Source organism: Dermochelys coriacea, chromosome 10 (genome assembly GCF_009764565.3).
Source record: "Dermochelys coriacea isolate rDerCor1 chromosome 10, rDerCor1.pri.v4, whole genome shotgun sequence".
Lineage (NCBI taxonomy): Eukaryota > Metazoa > Chordata > Testudines > Dermochelyidae > Dermochelys > Dermochelys coriacea.
Genome location: NC_050077.1, coordinates 83,005,345 through 83,028,237, shown reverse-complemented (window position 1 = coordinate 83,028,237; position 22,893 = coordinate 83,005,345). Strand labels below are relative to the sequence as shown.

Below are 22,893 nucleotides of genomic sequence, written 5' to 3'. Positions count from 1 at the left end.
AAGCTCCCCCAAACTAACAGGTTTTGTAATCTGGGACCAGACCTCCTTGCTGGTTCTGGTTGGGACAGACCAGAATCTTGTAAGGATAGCCATATCGCAGGATTTAGACCCAAAATGATGGTAACCTCACTAGCTCACTTCCTGTAAGATTTCTGCCAACATCTAATCCCAGTCACTTCCATTTTGAGCTAAATTATTGTGAGAACAACTCGTAAGATTTCGGAACCGTTGAATCTGAACTCCAGCCCTTGACTGTTAGCAGTGTAGGGCCTCTGAGACATATTTAGATTCATAGATACTAAGGTCAGAAGGGACCATTCTGATCATCTAGTCCGACCTCCTGCACAGCGCAGGCCACAGAATCTCACCCACCCACTCCTATGAAAAACCTCACCCATGTCTGAGCTATTGAAGTCCTTAAATCATGGTTCAAAGACTTCAAGGAGCAGAGAAGCCTCCCTCAAGTCAACCATGCCCCATGCTACAGAGGAAGGCGAAAAACCTCCAGGGCGTCTCCAATCTGCCCTGGAGGAAAATTCCTTCCCAACCCCAGATATGGCAATCAGCTAAACCCTGAGCATATGGGCAAGATTCACCAGCCAGATACCCAGGAAAGAATTTTCTATAGTAACTCAGACCCCATCCATCTAATATCCCATCTCAGGGGATTTAGCCTATTTACCCTGAATATTTAAAGATCAATTACTTACCAAAATCCCATTATCCCATCATACCATCTCCTCCATAAACTTATTGAGTAGAATCTTAAAACCAGATAGATCTTTTGCCCCCACTGCTTCCCTTGGAAGGCTATTCCAAAACTTCACTCTTCTGATGGTTAAAAACTTTCATCTGATTTCAAGTCTAAACTTCCTGGTGGCCAGTTTATACCCATTTGTTCTTGTGTCCACATTGGTGCTGAGCTTAAATAATTCCTCTCCCTCTCCTATATTTATCCCTCTGATATATTTATAGAGAGCAATCATATCTCCCCTCAACCTTCTTTTAGTTAGGCTAAACAAGCCAAGCTCCTTAAGTCTGCTTTCATAAGACAAGTTTTCCATTCCTCGGATCATCCTAGTAGCCCTTCTCTGTACCTGCTCCAGTTTGAATTCATCCTTTTTAAACATGGGAGACCAGAACTGCACACAGTATTCTAGGTGAGGTCTCACTAGTGCCTTGTATAACGGTACTAAAACCTCCTTATCCCTACTGGAAATGCCTCTCCTGATGCATCCCAAAACCGCATTAGCTTTTTTCACAGCCATATCACATTGGCAGCTCATAGTCATCCTATGATCAACCAATACTCCAAGGTCCTTCTCCTCTTCCGTTACTTCTAATTGATGCGTCCCCAACTTATAGCTAAAATGCTTGTTATTAATCCCTAAATGCATAACCTTACACTTCTCACTATTAAATTTCATCCTATTAGTATTACTCCAGTTTACAAGGTAATCCAGATCCTCCTGTATAATATCCCGATCCTTCTCCGAATTGGCAATACCTCCCAGCTTTGTATCATCTGCAAACTTTATTAGCACACTCCCACTTTTTGTGCCAAGGTCAGTAATAAAAAGATTAAATAAGATTGGTCCCAAAACCGATCCCTGAGGAACTCCACTGGTAACCTCCCTCCAACCTGACAGTTCGCCTTTCAGTAGGACCCGTGGCAGTCTCCTCTTTAACCAATTCCTTATCCACCTTTTGATGTTCATATTGATCCCCATCTTCTCCAATTTAACTAATAATTCCCCATGTGGCACGGTATCAAATGCCTTACTGAAATCTAGGTAAATTAGATCCACTGCATTTCCTTTATCTAAAAGGTCTGTTACTTTTTCAAAAAAGGAGATTAGGTTGGTTTGGCACAATCTACCTTTTGTAAAACCATGTTGTATTTTGTCCCATTTACCATTGACTTCAATGTCCTTAACTAATTTCTCCTTCAAAATTTTTTCCAGGACCTTGCATACTACAGATGTCAAACTAACTGGCCTGTAGTTACCCGGATCACTTTTTTTTCCTTTCTTAATATAAAATAGGAACTATATTAGCAATTCTCCAATCATTCGGTACTATTCCTGAGTTTACAGATTCATTAAAAATTCTTGCTAATGGGCTTGCAATTTCAGGTGCCAATTCCTTTAATATTCTTGGATGAAGATTATCTGGGCCCCCCAATTTAGTCCCATTAAGCTGTTTCAGTTTCGCTTCTGATATGGTAATATCTACCTCTATATTCTCCTTCCCATTTGTCATGCTACCATTATCCCCAAGATCCTCTTTAGCCTTATTAAAGACTGAGGCAAAGTATTTGTTTAGATATTGGGCCATGCCTAGATTATCTTTAACCTCCACTCCATCATCAGTGTTAAGCGGCCCCACTTCTTCCTTCTTGGTTTTCTTCTTATTTATATGGCTATAGAACCTTTTACTATTGGTTTAATTCCCTTTGCAAGGTCCAACTCTACTCGACTTTTAGCCTGTCTCACTTGATCCCTACATGTTCTGACCTCAATTAGGTAGCTTTCCTTGCTGATCCCTCCCATCTTCCATTTTTAAGCAGCTCTGATTTGTCCCAGAGAGAGCAGTGGCACACATACAGAATGGCTAGACCAGTACAATACAGACTTACTGGCAAGTTCATAATCTGACATTCTCTCAAAGGGTGAAACTGGCTCAGGTGCAGTAGCCTCACACGTGCCTTAGATACCACTTAAATCCTAATTTGAGAATTTAAGTGGTGCCTAGACCTTGTGGTTGGTCCTCTGCCCAGGAGTGTATTTCACCACTAAAGCACAAGTCTTTTTCCATTGTAAAAAGAAACCTTGGCATGCTACTACACATATCTATAAGCAGTTTGTTTGAGGAGACACTCCTTAGATGCCCTTTAAAGCACTTGCCTGCTGAATTGGGAAGGGCATCTTTAAATAAAAATTAAAAGGCAAACAAAGCCAATGTCTCCACTTAAAGGTTTGGAGATTATTAATGTGTATAAATTATAAACTGTAGCTGTTTTAAGAGGAGATAAATATGAGATCAAGACTTCTGACTACACAAACAGTACAAAGGTGCAAGTAAACAGCCATGACAAGTTTAGCACTTTCTTGGAGACTAACTTCTGCATACAGTGACTGTGCTTCATGCCACAGCTCCTTCTGGAATATTTAAAGAGGAAGCAGCAGGCTGTCTCCAGACAGCAATGCATGATCGGCTTTCCTTTAGCAGAGACTGTACTGCACAAGGTCAGTACAAACTAGGCAGGTTGGTTTTAGAAAGCGTGGCACATATTTGTACATAGTTTCCATTATAAAGCAAACAGAGAACAGCAACACCCAGTCACATTAAAAAGGTTGATAAACCATCGGCACAAAGCATCCCTATTTGGTTTCAGAGATAGTCAATATAACTTAGACACATAAATATAGCTGTGTATCTAAAGACAGATTCCTCTCAGAATTCCACAGTCCATGGAAATGTTGCAACGCTGAGATTCCTCAAACTGCCATTTGCAGAGTAATTGCCGTTGACTGCCAGCTTCCCATTACAAATACAAACAGGCATATACTGTACATTAGCTTTGCTCCTTTTCAGAAGACCTTCTCATCCTGGGCAGAAATCAAAGCTAACAAGATGGAAAGAAGCTGGCCTTGTTGGCACCTTGTGTGACTGTGTCGAGGATGTTTGCCATGAGCTGCACATTTTGCCAAGACCAACCATAGCGGCAGAGAGCTGGAGAGTAGGACACAATAGAAGCATCTCTTTGCTGTTGTTTTATTTATTTTACTAAATGGAATGTTTGTGTTACAAGGTGTTGTGTTCTTTTTTTTTTTAAAGGCTATAAACCTGTAGAAACAGATTATTGCATTTTTTTCAAGACTTTTCCTTGACATTGTCTCAAGACTGGGACTTCTGGTGTGAGAGACAAGAATCAAACTGTTCATGAGCAGGAGGTAGATAGGATCATAGGAATTACAGGTGCAAAGTCCAGACCCTTTACATAAGGCATGATACTGCCTCCCTGACAGAGGATTTATCTCCATAACAAGGTAGGGCCTTGTTTTGACTCTAGTATAAATCAGATAGTAATGGGTACCATTGTGATACTATCGTGGCTTTTGCACATAACTGGTAAGACCAACGTGCTCTTTTACTGTAGACCTGGGAATTTTGCCTATGACGTTGGCAACTGGCGAAATATTCCACCAGGGGAGGAAGGCGGAGGAGGAGCAGCAAGTGGGATTCTAATACAAATGAGTAAAGAACCCCAAGTCTTGAACGTTCTCTTGGAACACTTTAGGAAAGGGGTAATCACCAATTAAAGTGGCATCAATTAAAGCAGCATCAATTAAAGTGTTTCACTTGACCAGGCTGGCACTGAGTTTGTGCACTGCTTTTCAACAATCTCAGACATATTGGACACAAATAGTCTTGTTTTAGTCTTGCAATCCATTTTGTTGCAGAAGCGTGGACCATACTGTGAAAACCCACCCATTTATTATGTCCAAGTCCCCACTGCCTCTTGCTCAGAAACCCAACACAGTGAGGTAATTTTGTATCCAGAACTACATCTGTTTTATTGGCTCACTCACCTATAAAAAATACCAACAGTATTCAATGATCTTCTACGACACAAGATCTGCCTTTTGGTCTTTACGTTGATTTTCTCCAGCATCTTCAGTTAAAGACCCCTTTGCCCTATACCAGAGGTTCTCAACCTTTTTCTCTCTGGGCTCCTTTCCCACCCCTACCCCCCAACACACTATAAAAACTCCAAGGCCCACCCCTGCTACAACAATTGTTTTTTGGAATATAAAAGCCAGGGGGGCCTTATGGGGTAGCAAGCAGGGCAACTGCCCGGGGCCCATGCCACATGGGGCCCCACAAAGCTAAGTTGCTCAGGCTTCAGCTTCAGCCCTGGGTGGCAGGGCTCAAGGCCCCAGGCTTCAGCCCCATGCAGCGGGGCCTCAGCTTTCTGCCTTGAGCCCCAGCAAATCTAATGCTGGCCCTGCTTGGCAGCCCCCCTGAAACCTGCTCGCAGCCCCCCCCCAGGGGGCCCCAGGCCCCTGGTTGAGAACCACTGCCCCTCTACCATCCAAGAGGGGTTCTGAGGGCCCCCAACATACAAGCCAAACTTTCCTATTTGCTGCTGCACAGCCAATCATTTCCAAAGACCAAATTGCTAGGTTCATGACAGCCCATCCACCTGTCCTGCCACGCCAAAGATTATCATGAAAAAAAACAGAAGAGCCCTCTGGTTCAATCAGAAGAGCCCTCATAGAATATCCACAAGCACAAAATATAAACAACATTATGGAACATTCAATCTAAGCATAAAGGAACTTTTCTGAAACCTCCATTGTAAAGAGCAGGATGGAAGAACCATACATTTGTCGTTGAAGAATTAATGCCAATGTTGCTCCCCCCACACCACAGTTAAATGGTAACTTCCCCAAAATAGCCTTGTGGGAATGGTTCAGGGAAATAAAGGCGCGTATGTGCACCCACGTGCGATATAATGAGATATTTAAGCAGATGCCTCTTGCTGTGAGATAAAAATAATTGCGCAGGGTGACGGTGGATTTTGTTTGGGGCTTGGGTTGTGTGTCAACAACACATTATGCAGCACATAAAGCAAAATGATGCACTGGACTTTCTGCCGAAAGATTCATGTTGAGTTCAGTGGGCCATTTAGTGAGTAACTGTCGCTTCAAACAACATTCAGACAAACAGGAAACAAGCCAGCAAACTGCTGCTCGTACCCCTGCGCAGGTTCAAACACTTTGACGGCTAGATAAACAGACTATTTAATTAAACCAACAAGTCATCATTTATTTTCACATCACAATAGGTTAAATGACTTTTTATTCCCATTTTCCATAACAACAGGGCAGACTTTTTGGTCATAAAAGCTAAACTCTAATTAACAGCTGGTGTGGCTGAACTTGGCAGCATTGTGAGTAATTCAGTACAAAGCAAACACATTTACTATAAATGGCTTTTGATTGTAGAGACCAAGGTAATAGATGTTACACAAATCTGTGCCAACCAATGTCTGTTTATTTTTTTCGAGGAGCTCCAACGTGGCCAAGGTGAAAGAAGCAATTGTTGTCATCAGAAAGATGGTAAATAGGAAAAACATTTAAATTAGAACTGACCTGTATCATAAATAAGTAGTGGAATCCATGCAGTGCCCTTCGATTCACTACTAAATGCCTAACAAGAATGCCAGACGAAGCTCCCCCCAGGTGGGACACGTTTCTTACTTCAATGTTAGGAACCCTACTCTCTGAATTTCCAGCTAAGAAATTTAAACAAATGGCTGATTGATTTCTCTGAATTACCCACAGACTTCCGTCTCAAACCTGGATGACAAACATTTCACATAGATTCTTTTCATGTGAAGTTTGCAGAGTTCTTCATGGATTAATTGAGATACAAAACATCACCATGCAATGAATATTATCAACCCCATTTTACAGAGACAATAGTGGGACACAGATATGTGACTCAACCAAGGGCAGAGGCAGAGCTAGGAATAGAACCCAGGAGCCATGACATACAATCCCCTTCTCTAACCACTAGACTTCACCTGTTTATAGCCCAATAAGATAGATACCAGACTGTTGGGTTTGTTTTTCTCAGCACAGAAGTAAGTGTCATACTTGATGCTGGATATCAACAAATGTCACTTTGGCTTGGGATATAAAAATGTCCGTCTCATCTTTTTCTTCCATAACTTTTTTTATTTGAAATCAGCACTTCTTTTATAAGTGCCTTGCTGTTGTTTCTGCCAGAGAGGAAGGAGGTTGAGTACTGTCAGCACTGGAGAATAAACGGTGTGTCAGCAGCGGTTGTTTACCTTTCTCCACCCTGCAGCAGTGGTTTAACCTGCCAGCAACATGATTTGCGCTGCTCCCCACACCTTGAAACTGCTCCAATCCCAAGGTTTATCTGGGCATACTGTCAGTCATGTCTAACTTTTTAATATATTTTATTATTTATGCAGAAATATTGACAACAGCCTGAGGCCCACAGCCATAAAAATTATTTAAAATCAATCTCTCATGCTTCAGTTACTGATTTTCCATTTAAATGGTCTCCCGGGTGATTTAAATATCTGGGTTAGCATCCAGGGCCTTGATATCGATCTTGTTTTTCAATGGAATGGTCCCTTCCTGCCATGCAGAAAAAGCTCTGGCCTCCTGGTGTCTGACAAAGGCAGAACTGAATCGCTAAAGACGAATTGTGCTTCCCGTAATCTTTTATTTTCTTTTTTTCTCACCCAGATAGAATTTTATAGAAAAACTGCCAACGGAGTTTATCCAATTAGATCGGAGGGGGCTGAGGGGAACTATTTATTCTGAAATATTATAAAAGGGCTTTGACCTTCAAATTAAACTGGGGATGCTCACAAGGGTTTGAGCATATGATCTTCAGCACTGTAGCATAGACCTCTACCACTTCAGTGAAAGGAGTAATTGCATTATTAGCATGTAGCAGTAGTAGGCTGTTATCCAATAGTGAACCAACACAAAAGCGGTACTACATTCCCAGTGTGTGTTACACTAGAGGCTTGTCTACAATGGTTGTTATCCCTGATTAATTCCATTTGTGGTTGTTCTTATTCTGGAATAAAAATATCTTATTCTGAATGAGTTTAATCCACTTAAACTAATTCAGAATAAGGCACTTTTTTCCAAAATACATGTCCTCACATGAAGTTAATCAGTAATAGTTAATACACTTTAAATTCACACCCCACCGTATTCCAGATTAATGTTCATGTGCAGACTATTCCTAGCAAGAGTGCAGGTGACCTCAGATTTCCTCATTTTAGTTGTTTTATTTGGCAAATCTACAGCATGTATAGAACTCTGTTCATTAAACAAGAACTTAGACACAAGTAATCCTCTCCTTTGAAGGCAAGGCAGAATACAAGGTACTTTCCTCCATATTTGGAGGGACAGTCTAAACCAGGCAAGGAATATTATTAGCTGTTGAATGAGATCATGGACAACAACTGCCCCACCAGTCCCCCCAGACCCAATTATGTTTTTTTTCCTGGCTTCCCATTTAGCTGATCCAAAAAACTGGGAAATTTTATTGCAAAAGTTAAGGGGAAAAATATCCATTTCCTTGCTGAAAATTTTCAGCTATTTTTCCCACCAGCTCCAGTTTCCTAAAGGAAACCATGAAGGATCCTACATCAGTTGGTTAAACACAGTAGCTACGCTACAAAATTACAACCAAAGAGAAGCAAAAAGATTCTTCCCTTTCTTGCACTAGTGTGCATGTGGAGTAACTCCACTGGCAATCAACGGAATTACTCCAGATTTTCATCACTGTAGAAATCTAGCGAGAGCAGATTTATAGCATGCTGAATTTATACTGGTATAACTGGAACAAGAATTCAACTCAGTACAAAGAACAATGGATTGCAAGACCACAAAGAGGTGAAATAACTCAACCGAAGAGAACAGTGAAAGTCAGCAAGGACTTTTCCTTAAGGGTTAGCAGTGTTCATGCATACATGCTAATATGTGCATGGGTACATGTACAATGCAGAATAAATGTAACAATCAGAATATAAATTGTGATTTCTAGACATGGAGCATGACCTTGCCAAGGCATTCTCCCCTCTCAACCTGTCCATGCAGTTACCTACACCTATTGGCATTACTGCTCTAATCATTTGCCTGACTACCTGAGCAATCCCAAACTGGAGTTAACCCTTTTCCTTCATATGGGACCTGGCATTGCCTCTGCAGTGACTCTCCATGATTTCAGAGTAGCAGCCGTGTTAGTCCGTATTCGCAAAAAGAAAAGGAGGACTTGTGGCACCTTAGAGACTAACAAATTTATTTGAGCATAAGCTTTCGTGAGCCACAGCTCACTTCATCAGATGCTCACGAAAGCTTATGGTCAAATAAATTTGTTAGTCTCTAAGGTGCCACAAGTCCTCCTTTTCTTTCTCCATGATTTGTAATCGAAAAGTTGCCTTGACATTCAATCAGTACCTCTGGGGATCACATGGCAGTAGCAGTTTTGCACGTGTAGGCACCAAGCTTTCGGTGTGACAGCATGTAACCTTCATAGAGGAAAGCACAAAAAATAGAACAGTGCAAGTGTCAGAATCCCAGTGTCACTTACCAGCTGTCTAACTGGAAGGAGCCATTTTTATCTGCACAAGCTGAGTAATGTTACCGCTGCCAGCTTTGCTTCCTATTCTGGAAATAAAGAGAAGAATATAATGTTTAAAAGATTACATTTTTGGAATCCTTTGGAGGAGCAGAAAATAAGAGAACTACTCAGACATTCACACAAGTGTATGAACAATGATTATTGACATTTGAAGTCCTGTTCATGTCAGACAGGACACTGGTCCTATTTTAGAACAAATATTCTTTATCGGGGACATCAGTTCATAAATCCTGACATACGACTCTACAGAACTACAAGGATTTTGCAACCTGGCAGTGCCAACTACACAGCCTGTAACTACACAGCCTGTAGTGGGGGGAAGCAGCTCCTAAGTAACCCATTAACGACAGTAACAGCCACATGGAAAACTATAAATACACAGAAATCCCACCATAATGCAGAATTCTTTATGTAGTTTTACACTTTGGATCCTTTAAAGTGCACCTACCCCTGCTTTTTTCATTTTCATTCTCTGGACAAAAGGAAGTATTTTAATTTCCAATATAGAAGTATCTGGTTGAAACTAAGTGTTATAATACTAACAACAGTCTGTACTTCCTTCAGGCCTCTCACCTGAAGAGCTCAAAGCACTTTCTGGATATTCACACAATACATCTGTGAAGCAAACTAATATTATCTTCATTACTAATACCACCTCAGGTAGGTTGCCTTTCAGTGAATCCCACAAAGGCCAATGGTTTACCCAAGCTTTTGGGGAGGCTGATGGTGGGAGAGGGAAGTATTGTCTGGGCTTGATTGTATTTATTTTAGTGCTGTTGATTAATTGCAGTTAACTCACGCAATTAACTCAAAAAAATTAATCACGATTAAAAAAATTGTTACTTAACTGCATTCAAAAAATAAAATGCAAAACTTTAGAGCCTACAAGTCCATGCAGTCCTACTTCTTGTTCAGTCAATCGCTAAGACAGACACGTTTGTTTACATTTACGGGCCATAATACTGCCTGCTTCTTATTTACAATGTCACCTGAAAGTGAGAACAGGTGTTCACATGGCACTTTTGTAGCCAGCGTTGCAAGATATGCTAAACATTCGTATGCTCCTTCATGCTTCGGCCACCATTCCAGAGGACGTGCATCCATGTTGATGACGCTCATTAAAAAAAAAAGTGTTAATTAAATTTGTAAATGAATTGCTTGGGGAGAATTGTACGTCTCCTGCTCTGTTTTACCTGCATTCTGCCATATATTTCATGTTATAGCAATCTCGGATGATGACCCAGCATATATTGTTCATTTTAAGAACACATTCACTGCAGATTTGACAAAGCACAAAGAAGGTACCAATGTGAGATTGGTAAAGATAGCTACAGCAATCAACTCAAGGTTTAAGAATCTTAAGCGCCTTCCAATATCTGAAGGGGATAAGGTGTGGAGCATGCTTTCAGAAGTCTTAAAAGAGCAACACTCCGATGCGGAAACTACACAACTGAACCACAAAAAAGGAAAATCAACCTTCTGCTGGTGGCATCTGACTCAGATGATGAAAATGAATGTGTGTTGGTCCACACTGCTTTGGATTGTTTTTGAACAGAACCCATCATCGACATGGACACACGTCCTGTGGAAGGGTGGTTGAAGCATGAAGGGAAATATGAATCTTTAGCACATCTGGCACATAAAAATTGTGTGATGCTGGCTACAACAGTGCCATACAAGTGACCCGTTGTCACTTTCAGGTGACATTGTAAACAAGAAGGGGGCAGCATTATCTCCTGCAATTCTAACAAAACTTGTTTGTCTGAGTGATTGGCTGAACAAGAAGTAGGACTGAGTGGACTTGCAGACTCTAAAGTTTTACATTGTTTTATTTTTTAGTGCAGTTATTTTTTGTACATAATTCTACATTTCTAAGTTCTACTTTCATAATAAAGAGATTACACTACAGTACTTGTATTAGGTGAATTGAAAAATACTATTTTTTTGTTTTTACTGTGCAAATATTTGTAATAAAATAATATAAAGTGAGCACTGTACACTTTGTATTGTGTTGTAATTGAAATCAATATGTTTGAAAGTGTAGAAAACATCCAAAATATTTAAATAAATGGTATTCTATTATTCTTTAATTGCACAATTAATCATGATTAATTTTTTAATCGCTTGACAGCCCTAATTTATTTACAAAAGGTACTGAATTGCTCATGCAGTTGTAATAACCATACATGAAAATTAAGCATACTATTGTACAGACATTTTTGCATTCACCAAACGCGTTTTCTCCAAAACTCATACCATAAAAACATTGTCTTGAATCAAGCAATGAGACATAGAAGGGTTACAAAGCACCTTAAAACTATAAGCTTACTAGTAATGTTATTTAATCATACGGTTTTAGTTTACAAATCTAACATGAAAATGATTGAGCACAGTGCAAGCACAAGCGGCTTGGTACGTCACATGTTATGGAAATATCTCCAAGAGAACAGATTCTAGGGAACTTATTTGAGAGTAACAGCATTGTGGGAAAAGCAGATGGGCTGTAACTTAGAATCCTGTGTTTGGGGAGTTTAGTCTGCACTTTGCCAGATACAAATGGACGAAGAATGCGATGGACTTTATTAGACTGGTCACTGCGGGTGGCGGTGTACTACACTGGCCAGTATGACACGGACAAGAAGAGCTCTCTTTAAGCTTGCATTAAGGCAGTTTATAGTCTGCCTTCAGAGCCTGGTCCTGGGGCAGCTGGCAGGGGAACGGGCCAGGCACTTGGGAGAAAAAGGCCTCCTTCAACTATTTCCCACAGCCTGAGCTTCACAGCAGTGGCAAAGAGGACCAGCCTGAGCCAGCTGCCAGCAAAACCTCCTGTCCTCTCTGGTTTACGGTTGCCCCTCTCCTCCGACCCTAGTACTCTGTACTCTTTTCTCTCTCTTTCTCCCCCACACCTCATATGGCTTCACAGAAGCAACAGGAGCCAGGTCAGCAGCTCCCTGGCCTCCAGTAGTTTACCCCTGCTGACAGCCTTTCCCCTTTGTGGCTCCAGCAGTGTCCCCCCATTAGGGGAGGTTTCAGAGTAGCAGCCATGTTAGTCCGTATTAGCAAAAAAGAAAAGGAGCACTTGTGGCACCTTAGAGTCTAACAAATTTATTAGGGGAGGGGCACTCCCCTGTCCAAAGGCTGAGATCCTGCCTCCCAGCTCGCTCCTTTCCCTACTATACTCCAGACTACCGCCCGCGACCTTCCTCAGAGTCAAGTGAAGTCCGCCCCTCCTGCAGTCCAGCTTGTTAACTAGGGGGTCCTGCCAAACCACCACAAACCCCAGCCTAAGCCTTCTCTCCTGGCCTCCTTCCCTCATAACCCACTGCTCCCCACCCCTACCTCTCTCTGCCCCAGGGACACCCCCCCTTATCTCTGGGGGAAGGCAACAAGTGAGGAAACCCCACCCAGCCTGTGCTAGGAGGATCATCCCCTACAAGCAGAGTGTTTTGGGGGGAGCAAAAGCACCAGCCTGTCCCATCCCTCCCTGCCTCCCTCCGGATATGGGACTGGGAACACACACAGCTGAATTTAACATTGGTAAAGCAGCTCAGGTCAACTCTGCCTTGGCTCTTCAGTTTCAGGCTCTTTTATTTCCTGCCAGGGAAGTAAACCCAAAACACTGGGACCCCAACAACTGAAAAGAGCATTTACCCTCACCATTGCACCAGAACAGGGAGCTGCTTCCTCCACCCAGCCTTCACTTGCTGGACTAAAGGAGGTGGGCAGGGAGCGAGTTTTAAAGGACCCGACTCCTCCCCCTACAGCCTGCTCCACCAATCACAGCTTGGTTTCTACAGTTCACTATTTTTTTCCTGAGTGCCTTTTGTCTGCCCCTCAGAGCCACGCCCCCTCCCTGCCTTCTTCCCAAACTGGAGGGGGGCAGGGCACACAGCAGCCATGCGTCCTTCTCCCGCCAATGCTATGGCCAGGCTCCTCCAGCCCAGCCCTAGCCAAGAGGAGGGTGGTGTAGGAGCCAATATTGTGATTTAGGACAGTTCTCCCATGCCACGGTTTCCTCCACCAGTTGTATCTGCCACATTGAGGTCTGCTTTGCTCTAGGGTCCCTGCCTGAGAAAGCCTTAGTAGGCCAAACTCCAGGCTCAGGAAGCCCACCCCAGAGCAGAATTAAACCCCAAGGGAAAAGGCAGCCCCACTTGGCCAACCCTTCTACTCCCCCCATTACACAGACCCAGCAAAGCTAATGCCAGCTCTCCCCAGGGCCATGGCAGTGCATGCGGACAGGCGGAGACGGAAACCCGAAGGCCTGGCTTTCACTCGCCTTGTTCTAGTTCATGCTATACCCTGTTGTAAGTTGTCAGGTCAAAGCTTCATTCATTTCCCCTGACCTCGAAGCTGGTATGAAAGGCGAGCGTTATTTTCCCACTAACTAACTGGATGAGGTGCTGTGTGAGTCCAGCGTCACTCACATGTCAGGCCTCATTTTCTCATTCCCCTTGACAATCTTTTAGCTCAGTCATTGTCTTTTGTTTGGTTTTGAACATAAGCAAAAAGGTAGGGAAGAGCCTTAGGTTCGGCAGAGATTAGCAGAAGTTAAAAAGCAAGGCCATTTGTTTAGAAAGACATCCTTTCTAATTGGTTTGGAAAGGTGACTTCAGTAATAAAAGCCAGCCTGAGAAAAATTGGCATTTACTTTGGTTGACCTGTAGCTAAGTCTATCGCTGGTGCTGAGTAAATACAGCAAGGAGAGAAAAACACAATGTCCTAAAGCAAACACCAAGGACAAGCTTGATGAGAGTATTTAAGCAGTTATTAGAGAGGATTTGATTGCAGGCCTTGTCAGAGCCCCATGGAACATGTGATGTTTGTTTTAACAGCACTTAGCAGCTATCCTGTTAAGGAAAAGAACAAAGTGTAGGTGTTATAAAGTCAATATTTTTACAAGAAGGAGTGTGACAAAGGTCCACAGAGCTGCAGTGAAATGAAATTGCTTTCTCATCGGTTTATACAGCTTAACTGAAGTTTGTATTATTTTCCCATACTTTTCCAGATGTGTATGCCATAAAAGATTAAGATCATAGAACAAAAATGATTATTTCCACTGATGAGATTACTGACCTTTTTATGTTTATTTTATTTTTTTTTCTTAAGTAGAAGATGGATTTGGGAATCAAAATATTATGAGTCCGTGGAAATTTCTACTTCAGCTGGGCACCTGGAATTCTTACGGTTGGGTAGTCACTTTCATTCTAAAGTCTTGTCTGCTCTCAGGTGCTTAGAAATGCCACAAAAATAATTAGGCCTTGAGCTGAAATTTCTCCTGGTTGTTGTTGGCCAAGAGGTGAATTTATCTGTAAAGCCCAGTAAAATTCCCTTGGTTTGGTTCTGAGTTATTGGAGTGTGAATTTTAAGCCTTAAAGACAAATTTTCAAACACTTTTCTTGCAACTGGGACCATTAGAAAATGGCTGCTTCTTCAAGCTCCTAGTGGCCCATAGATTTAGGGCCCTCCATAGCAGTCTCCAAAGCTGCTAGCCCATGTGAGTTCTGCAGGACTCCTCGCATTTGGAGCTACAAATGTCTCCAGAATTGGGAGTAGTTCTCCATAGCAGCAGATAGAGTAGTGCCACTTGAGAAATTACCTCCAAAACATTTCCCTACAGTCCTCCTCCCTTGACCCCTCTCCCCACCATGGTCAACTAGTTACATGCAGTGTTGCAAATTTAGTCTTTTCCAGGCCCATGGACATTCGAACACTCCCTCTAATTTCAATTCCTGGGGAAATCCCTGTTGGCCTCCGACACCATCCCCAGGGTGCAGAATTACAGGCTGCCCTACACATATAGATCATCCTATCATGCCACCAGTACCCAGGGGAATGAGGTGCTGCTGGGGTCAGATTTTTTGGAGGGAAATAATTACCACCTAAAAAAAAAAAAAAAAAAGAAGCCTGACGAAAGGTTGAAATTTTCCTACATGTTTCAGGTCTTCTATGACATTTTTCTATTTATGGCAACTGAAAAATTTCAGCATTTCAGGCAACAGGTTTTGGTTTTATTTAATCTTTTTGCCTGCCTGGTAGAATTTTTCCAGTTTGGGTTTGCCAAAAAACAATTTTTTAAAATTTGTTTTTGTTTACCCCAAATGAAAAACCTACAGTTTTGGCAGGTATTTGTAGTCAAAAATAGACTTCCCAGAGACATTGCCAGTTTGATAAGCATTTGCCCACTTAAAAAAACACAACCACTGTTTAGACAAAATTTTCAACCAACTCCAGTGTTGGGGCTCTGGAAAATTACAACAGCCATTGGGATAAAGTGGACTCCCTGCAGCATCTCTCTAGTTTCTGACAGGTTTCAGGGTAGCAGCCGTGTTAGTCTGTATTCGCAAAAAGAAAAGGAGTACTCGTGGCACCTTAGAGACTAAAATTTATTTGAGCATAAGCTTTCATGAGCTACAGCTCACTTCATCAGATGCATCTAGTTTCTGAGAGGCACAGGATTCTCTTCTTCAGGCCTCTGACCCATGGACATAATCCAGCTCCCTGACAAAGACTCAATCTGGCTGCTGGGTCCCTAAGTTTAGCAAACATATGGTACTAAAGAATACTAAGGGGTTGGCATTACTTCCTACTTGCTGCATGGAAACCCTATCTCTAAGTGTTCTGAGCTTTGCATGTTTAAATTCTCACCTGACCTTGCATTTGCAGATCTTTGCTTTTGGTGCAAAGTGTGAAGAGGATCATCTGTATCCTTATTGCAGCTATTAACCTCTGCTTTTGAGGACGTTGGAGGTAAATGAGTAACTTTTGATTCCAGGGGCAATAGGAAGAAAAAACACAATATTGATGCCAGTGCACTCCAATAAAGGATTTTGTTTTCTTGTATACGTGTAAACATGATTTTATACACAGAAAAAAGTTAACTTGTCAGGTTGGAAATTTTCAAGCATTTTAAAACATACGCACACACACACACACACACACACACACACACACACACATATACACATCAGAGATGGTCCCAAACCAAAACCCCGATTGGAACATCCCCATATCTTAAGAACTTTGGAATTCAACCGTAGATCTAGATCCAGATCCACATTTTGTGAAAGGCCTCTGTATTTATAATAGGCTGAACCAAAACACTGGCATTAAACAATCTCAGGTTTTCACAGTGGGATGGAAATCCAGACTCAGATGTCAATACTGCAGCATGAGCCCATCGTCTGTATTTTTCCCCTCTGGCAGACCAACTAAATATGGTTTCCTTCAAATGTCATTTAATCAGAGAGTAATACATATGCATTGCTAGAGAACAAAGCAATGGGTTTTCCGATATCTGCCTTCCCCAGTCCCCAGTGCACATGTACGTGAAAACACACACACAGACACACAGTGCCACAACCACCACCTGCAGGTTTTATTTTTCCAAGCAACGCAGTTTCTATTAGAATATAAATCCTGTCACAAATGCCAGAGTCCAATTTGCAACTTGCTATCTCACATGCCAAAGGACTGAGTTAAAAATAGTAAACTGCAGGGAGGTTTCCTTGTTTATAAGATTCAATGGCTCTGATTTAAAACTAGGCCATACAAAAACCTCAGTGCAGGTGTCCGGTCATTTCTTTCTTTTCATCGAGGCTTAGCTGGTCCCCATCCTAACTTTGTAAATAGCAACTCTGTCTTGTTTACAGAGCTAATGTTGGCATTTTGTTATAAATGGTAATGCCAACATGATAAAGTTAATTACTTATTATTTGGAATCTAATTTGCATTGAAGGCTGAATTGATTAATAGGTAGAGTTTGTGCTTGACCAAGTGTCTCTCAAAAGCTCCTGAAGAACTAGTAAAAAGAAAAGGAGTACTTGTGGCACCTTAAAGACTAACAAATTTATTAGAGTATAAGCTTTCGTGAGCTACAGCTCACTTTATCGGATGCATCCAATAAAGTGAGCTGTAGCTCACGAAAGCTTATACTCTAATAAATTTGTTAGTCTCTAAGGTGCCACAAGTACTCCTTTTCTTTTTTGCGAATACAGACTAACACGGCTGCTACTCTGAAACCTGAAGAACTAGTGCTAGTTAATTCACAGCGCTAGAGCTAGCTCCTAGTCACTACAGTGGATATGGCGGCCACAAGATGTGTGCATGCTCAAACCCCTCCGTTAGAAAACGTATTAACAGGAAAGATGAAAGCATTAATGTACTGGAGCTAAGAATTCCCAATGCAATATCTAGTTCAGCTAGTCCAATATCAGGTAAACCTTTACATTGTGTTATTTTTCACATGAATTTCTCAAAGTATGTGTGGAAACACATTTGCATCCTAAGTCAAGCAGGGCCCAGTTCTGCTTTCATTTCAAATCAATGGCAAAACCCATAGTGATTGCAGTGGGTCAGGTCCATTTAAGTGCAGTTCTGGGGGGGAAAATAAAATGTTAAAAAAGAAAGACCCATAACTGTGGAGAATGATTCCCACACTCCCTTCATTGGTCCTTCTCTCAAACAGGCCTTACAACCTTTGGGGCCAGTGTATTCCATTATATCCCATGGAAAGAAATTTTTAGCATCATATTTGAGAAAAAAAATACTTCTCCACAAAGCTGTTCCAAGTTAAAAACTTGTGATCTGATCTCCTAGCACCTTGAGCTGCATTTTACAGAGATTAAATCCCAAGTGATTAGACACCTCACTCCTATTTCAATGGGAGCTGGCTGACTCACCTAGAGTCAGGCAGAAAGCCAGACACAGAAGCAGGTATTGAACCTAAGTCTTGCTTTTTTTAGTACTATGCCTTAACCACAAGGCCAATCATCCCTCTAGCTTGAGAGAAATAACTATTTCCTAGTGAATGCATTTTTTCCCAAAACCTTCTATGCTGCTAGATGTAACGTTAATACCACATCAGACAAAACACTGTCCTTAAAAGACTTGTTACAGCCTGCTGGCCAAGATTAATTCACAGAACTCTATGTTGTCAGTGATTAAAAAAAACAACTTGTTTGTTAAGTAACCAGGCCAAGAAAGTCAGCAGAGGTTATGGTGTATACATACCAATGGCTGCATTCAACATCAGATTGGATTATGTAGTGTAAAATAATTCTTCCCCCGCATTCAATATGAGCTGATTGGAAAGTGTGCCACTGGCCCAGCAATGGCATATAACACTTCCAGGCAGGGTAGCGAGGGACCCAATGTGTTCTGTCTCTACGATCACTGCCAATGTTTGAACATTTTTGCCAGGGATAATGTTCCACATTAGCCAGTCACCAGTGGGCCATGTGCACACAATGACGAGGGGAGAGTTTTCTGCTCTCTTGCTCGTCCCACAGAGTCCTGTGGCCTTTGGCCTGTACGCTGAGTGCAGTGCAATAATGACCCACTGTGGGGATGCCCCAGTGCAGAAGGGAAAGAAGAGCAAAGCCCCACCTCCTTGACTTCAGTGCAGCAAAACCAGCGTTCTGCAGGGAAGGGGGCAAGATTTACTCTGCCTCATGCCCCCAAATTCCCAGCAGCTTTGGGGAGTTTTGTGGGCAGTGCCAGGCCCTTCAGAAGCAGATATGAGGAAACCCCCCACTCAGTCAGAGAAACAGCCTAAAACAGGACTCCCAGCCAGCCCCCATGAACTTCCCCCAGCAAAATCAGCCCTCTGGTTGGGCCCTGGCAGATAGCTGTTATCTTCTTGGGGGGAAAGCCTGGTGGCCCAGCTGTCCCACCTGGTACAGCTAGGGGAAAACAATAAGCCTGCTCCCACCTCCATCATCTTATTTGGGAACCTCCCCCTTCTCTCCTCACACCCAAACTTCCCCTTTCCTGGCCATTTGAAATAGCTGTGGAAATGCTACTCTGAAATTAGCTAGCATAAATGTGCAGTACTATGTGTAGGGCTACATCATCTGGTCCAACAGGCCCAGGTATGGGAGAGTAAAGTGGGCTCTAAACCTTTATTCTGAGACCAGCTGCAGACAGGTTTGCCCCCAAGCACAAATTTAGAGCAACCCTAAAGCTGCTCTAACTTTCCACTGGCCTGACTCCAACGGCCCCACTCACGATCTTTTAAGAGAGAGGGAGCAAAGAGCTACCTCCATCAGTCCCTACAGAATCCCTTGGGGAAAGGGAATTCTCAGGCAACCAGCTACCCAGTTTGTAGTTGCTTTGCACTGGCGGCCTGGTGCAAAGTAGCGACGTTACAAGCCAAGATCTAGCTCCTAGTGTGGTCAGCATGCAGCTCTGCAGTAACTGGGTGCACTGGCGCTCCTAAGCCAGCCATCCTGTAGGAGAAATTCTGTAGCACTAAGTCAGAGGGCTGCCACGTAGAGAAGCACTTGGATAATAGTTAGCACAGTAGCTCATCACTCCTTAGCAAGTGCCGTTAAACCCCGTTAATGACGCAGGGAGCTATAAAGTTGTCTGCTACCATACTGAGATGATAGATGGCCAGGGCAGCTATCACCAACCTTTGGAGAGATTTCCTCCATTCATCCTTTTTATTAGGAAACATTTTCCACCACTAGGGAGGGCACAGCAGTCCTGCAGAGCCGACCGCAGAGAGGGAGGTGGCAACTCAGCACAGGGGCCTGGCCTTGCACTGCAAACTCTTACCAAAGCCACTGGCAATTTTAGAGCAAGTCTTTCATTCTTGTGTGCAGGTGAAGCAGTTCCCAGGATAAGCTGCGTGTTTGTATCCCCATGTTTAACTCACCCCAGAGAGGTGCCCTGAGCAGGAAAGTCTTCTAGGCCTTGGCTCATCCTACCTGCCTCACCCGAGGAGCACAGTGGGGTTGTTGTGCCTCGATGATGCAGGAGCAGCTACTCCATGGCCAGTGGGAGAAGATTTCTTCGCCCACCAGCTACACAAGGGGCGTGACCAGTATGTGGGCTGCATATGGGACAGCAGGATTTGAGCTGGTATGTGGCTGAGGAGGTGCAGTTCGACCGATTACAAAGAGCTGCAAAGTGCCCAGAACTCAAACAGGGCCACAATGGAGCCTGCACTGTGTGTTGCTTTCTCCTTTTTTTTTCTTTACAGTTCCCTGGCTTAAAAGAGAACGAACCTAGACACAAACCACAAATATAACACATCAGGGAAAATGCAGAGAAAGCTCCACCCTGAAATCATCCCATTGTTTCTCTGCCTTTCAACAGGCTTCGTTACCACAAATGTGGTCAGGCCCTCTCAGAGGTCCAGAGAGGCCCCTAGCCATAATAAAAATAAAAAATGACACCTGAAAACAAAATAAGCCACCAAAAAAAGCGTGAGATAATTTGAATATTTTTATTTAACAAATGCTTTTCTAGTCTTTTTCTGTGAAAAAAAATTGCATCTTTTACCAAATCGACTAACAAATTTATTTGAGCATAAGCTTCTGTGAGCTACAGCTCACTGCATCCGATGAAGTGAGCTGTAGCTCACGAAAGCTTATGCTCTAATAAATTTGTTAGTCTCTAAGGTGCCACAAGTACTCCTCTTCTTTTTTGCGAATACAGACTAACACAGCTGCTACTCTGAAACCTTTTACCAAATCGCATCTCTTATTTGCTTAAATTTGCAACTCTAAACTGAGAATGTGTGTCACATTTTGGTCCGATAGAGATGCACATAAAAACAAGTTGAGAAACATATCAAATGCCAAAAATTAACAAGTGTCTAAATTTGAGGCCCCGCCAAATGGCCGTCCTGGTCCCCCTCTGATTGGCCCTGGATGTGGTAATACTGACCTAATGGGCTCAGTTAAATCCTACAGGCAGATTAGCCTTAATTTTGAATATCCTTGTTTTTGCAGGCCTTTAAGAAAGGCTTGTTATTTGCACAGTTATCAGTTATCTACTTTGAAAACATATAGAATATAAATGTTTCAAAGAAACCCTGACTGTACCATTGGTGCATTTCCAGCAATACAGAACGCACCCCGTGTCAGCACTCTGCATCACTGTCATGGGAAGTTCTAACGCAGTGGTTCTCAACCAGGGGTACGCGTCCCCTGAGGGTACGCAGTGGCCTTGCAGGGCGTACATCAACTCATCTAGATATTTGCTCATTTGGCTAAATAAAAAGCACTAGCGAAGTCACTACAAACTAAACATTTCATGCAGACAAAATGAAAGTCAGCAATTTTTCAGTAACAGTGTGGCTGTGACACCTTTGTATTTTCATATCTGATTTTTTAAGCAAGTAGTTTTTAAGTGTGGTGCAACTGGGGGGTACATAAGACAAATGAGACTTCCAAGGGGTACAGTAGTCTGGAAAGTTTGAGAGCCACTGTCCTAGTAACAGCTGAGAGCTGCCAGTAAATTAAGCAGAGAGCTGTAGCATGAGATCTATAATGTATCACACAGCAAATCTCAATAGGCTCCATTTTGTGCGTTTGCGTTAGATGAGTAATTTTCTTAAAGAAAAAGGTGCAGAAAAGATCCATTTGTGCTTCCTTTTCCAAAGGATCTCACAGAAAGGTGGGCCAGAATGTCACTAGTTCCCAGTGCCTTTTATAATACAACCCTGGGCTTCCCCCAGCCCCCTAATAAACTTTAAGCTTGCTGAGCAACTCCTGCAGATGCCATGTGCCGTCACCTCCCAGAAAATTGAGCCCCAGTTGAGGAGCAACTCTGCACCGAGAGCCTTTAGGTTTGCTTTAGTCAGTGCTACATCGCCATCTGCTGCACACACGTTTTATTGTTACACAGAAAATTCTTTGCAGAAAACATGAGCTTTCCAACCGCCAGTTCACGGAGGGCTTGTCTACATGAGGGACTTTGGCACCAGTTTGAGCTAGCAGTAAAGTGCAAGTGCAGTCCACCTCCAGCAATCCTGGTGCAAAACCCCATAATGCAGGCAAGCCCAAGAGTTCATGGGTGGTCATTTCCCGCTACTAAATCCTGAAGCCAGGCTGAGATGTTTATTTTCAAGGTAGGAAACATTGCTCTCATGACAGGATTCTGTCCAAAGAACTTCCTGCTACTATTCCATCTGACCAGATGGAAGGGTGAGGACAGCTGTTGCAGAAAGTCCACCAGTCATTGTAAAGATGCAAGTCCTTCTGCACCACCTACCTCTGATTTAGAGCAAGGCAAAAGAGGAGACTCAAACCCACAGAAGTTAGCAAACATTTTCAAAACCTAAGGACTCCAGAAGGGCTAGTTAACCTAGAAACAGAATAGGATACAAGAGTAACTAACTGAACCGCTATTTGCTTACATTTTGTCTGATAAAGGTTGTAGCTGTTCGAGCCAACAAGGAACTGGACAGAAGCTTCCCATGATCCACTGCTGTAAGGATTCATTTATTTCATTTCTCTGGTTTTCAGCGCCAGAACACTTTCCCCCTTTTCAACAATAAAGAACAAAAAGTAGAGTTCACATTTATGCAGTGGATTCCACTGTTGATGGAATCCAATGACAAATTTCATCTTTAATAATCCAGCCATATCCTCATCCAGAAAATCATTAGAGTAGATCTTTATTCCTATATGAGAATTGTATTTTAGGTCTTTCTTCAATTTAAAAAAAAAAAAAAGACAGTAAGAGAACTTGATATTTTATAAGTAAATCCAAGTGCCTAAAGATAGAGAATAATGAAATATGATTTGAACAGAAAAAGAATGGGGGAGAGAGACGTGCAACTAGCATCTAACACTCAGCAAACTGAAAAAAATTATTGTTCACTAATTAAAATGTTTGCATCTGAATTGCAGATTAAATATTTGTTCAACTCCAGCAATTTCAGCAAAGCAG

The 22,893-nt window shown here is 42.4% G+C and overlaps 1 long non-coding RNA gene across 1 annotated transcript in view; it reads right to left on the bottom strand.

Annotated features, from left to right (window-relative positions):
* Positions 1-22,893, bottom strand: part of LOC119862936 — a 33,416-nt gene extending 10,523 nt beyond the window's left edge. Inside the window, exons 1-2 of the long non-coding RNA XR_005295436.2 lie at positions 22,358-22,893; positions 9,157-9,233 (exon numbers count right to left, since the gene is read on the bottom strand). This is a non-coding gene — a long non-coding RNA (uncharacterized LOC119862936). The remainder of the gene's footprint in view (positions 1-9,156; positions 9,234-22,357) is intronic.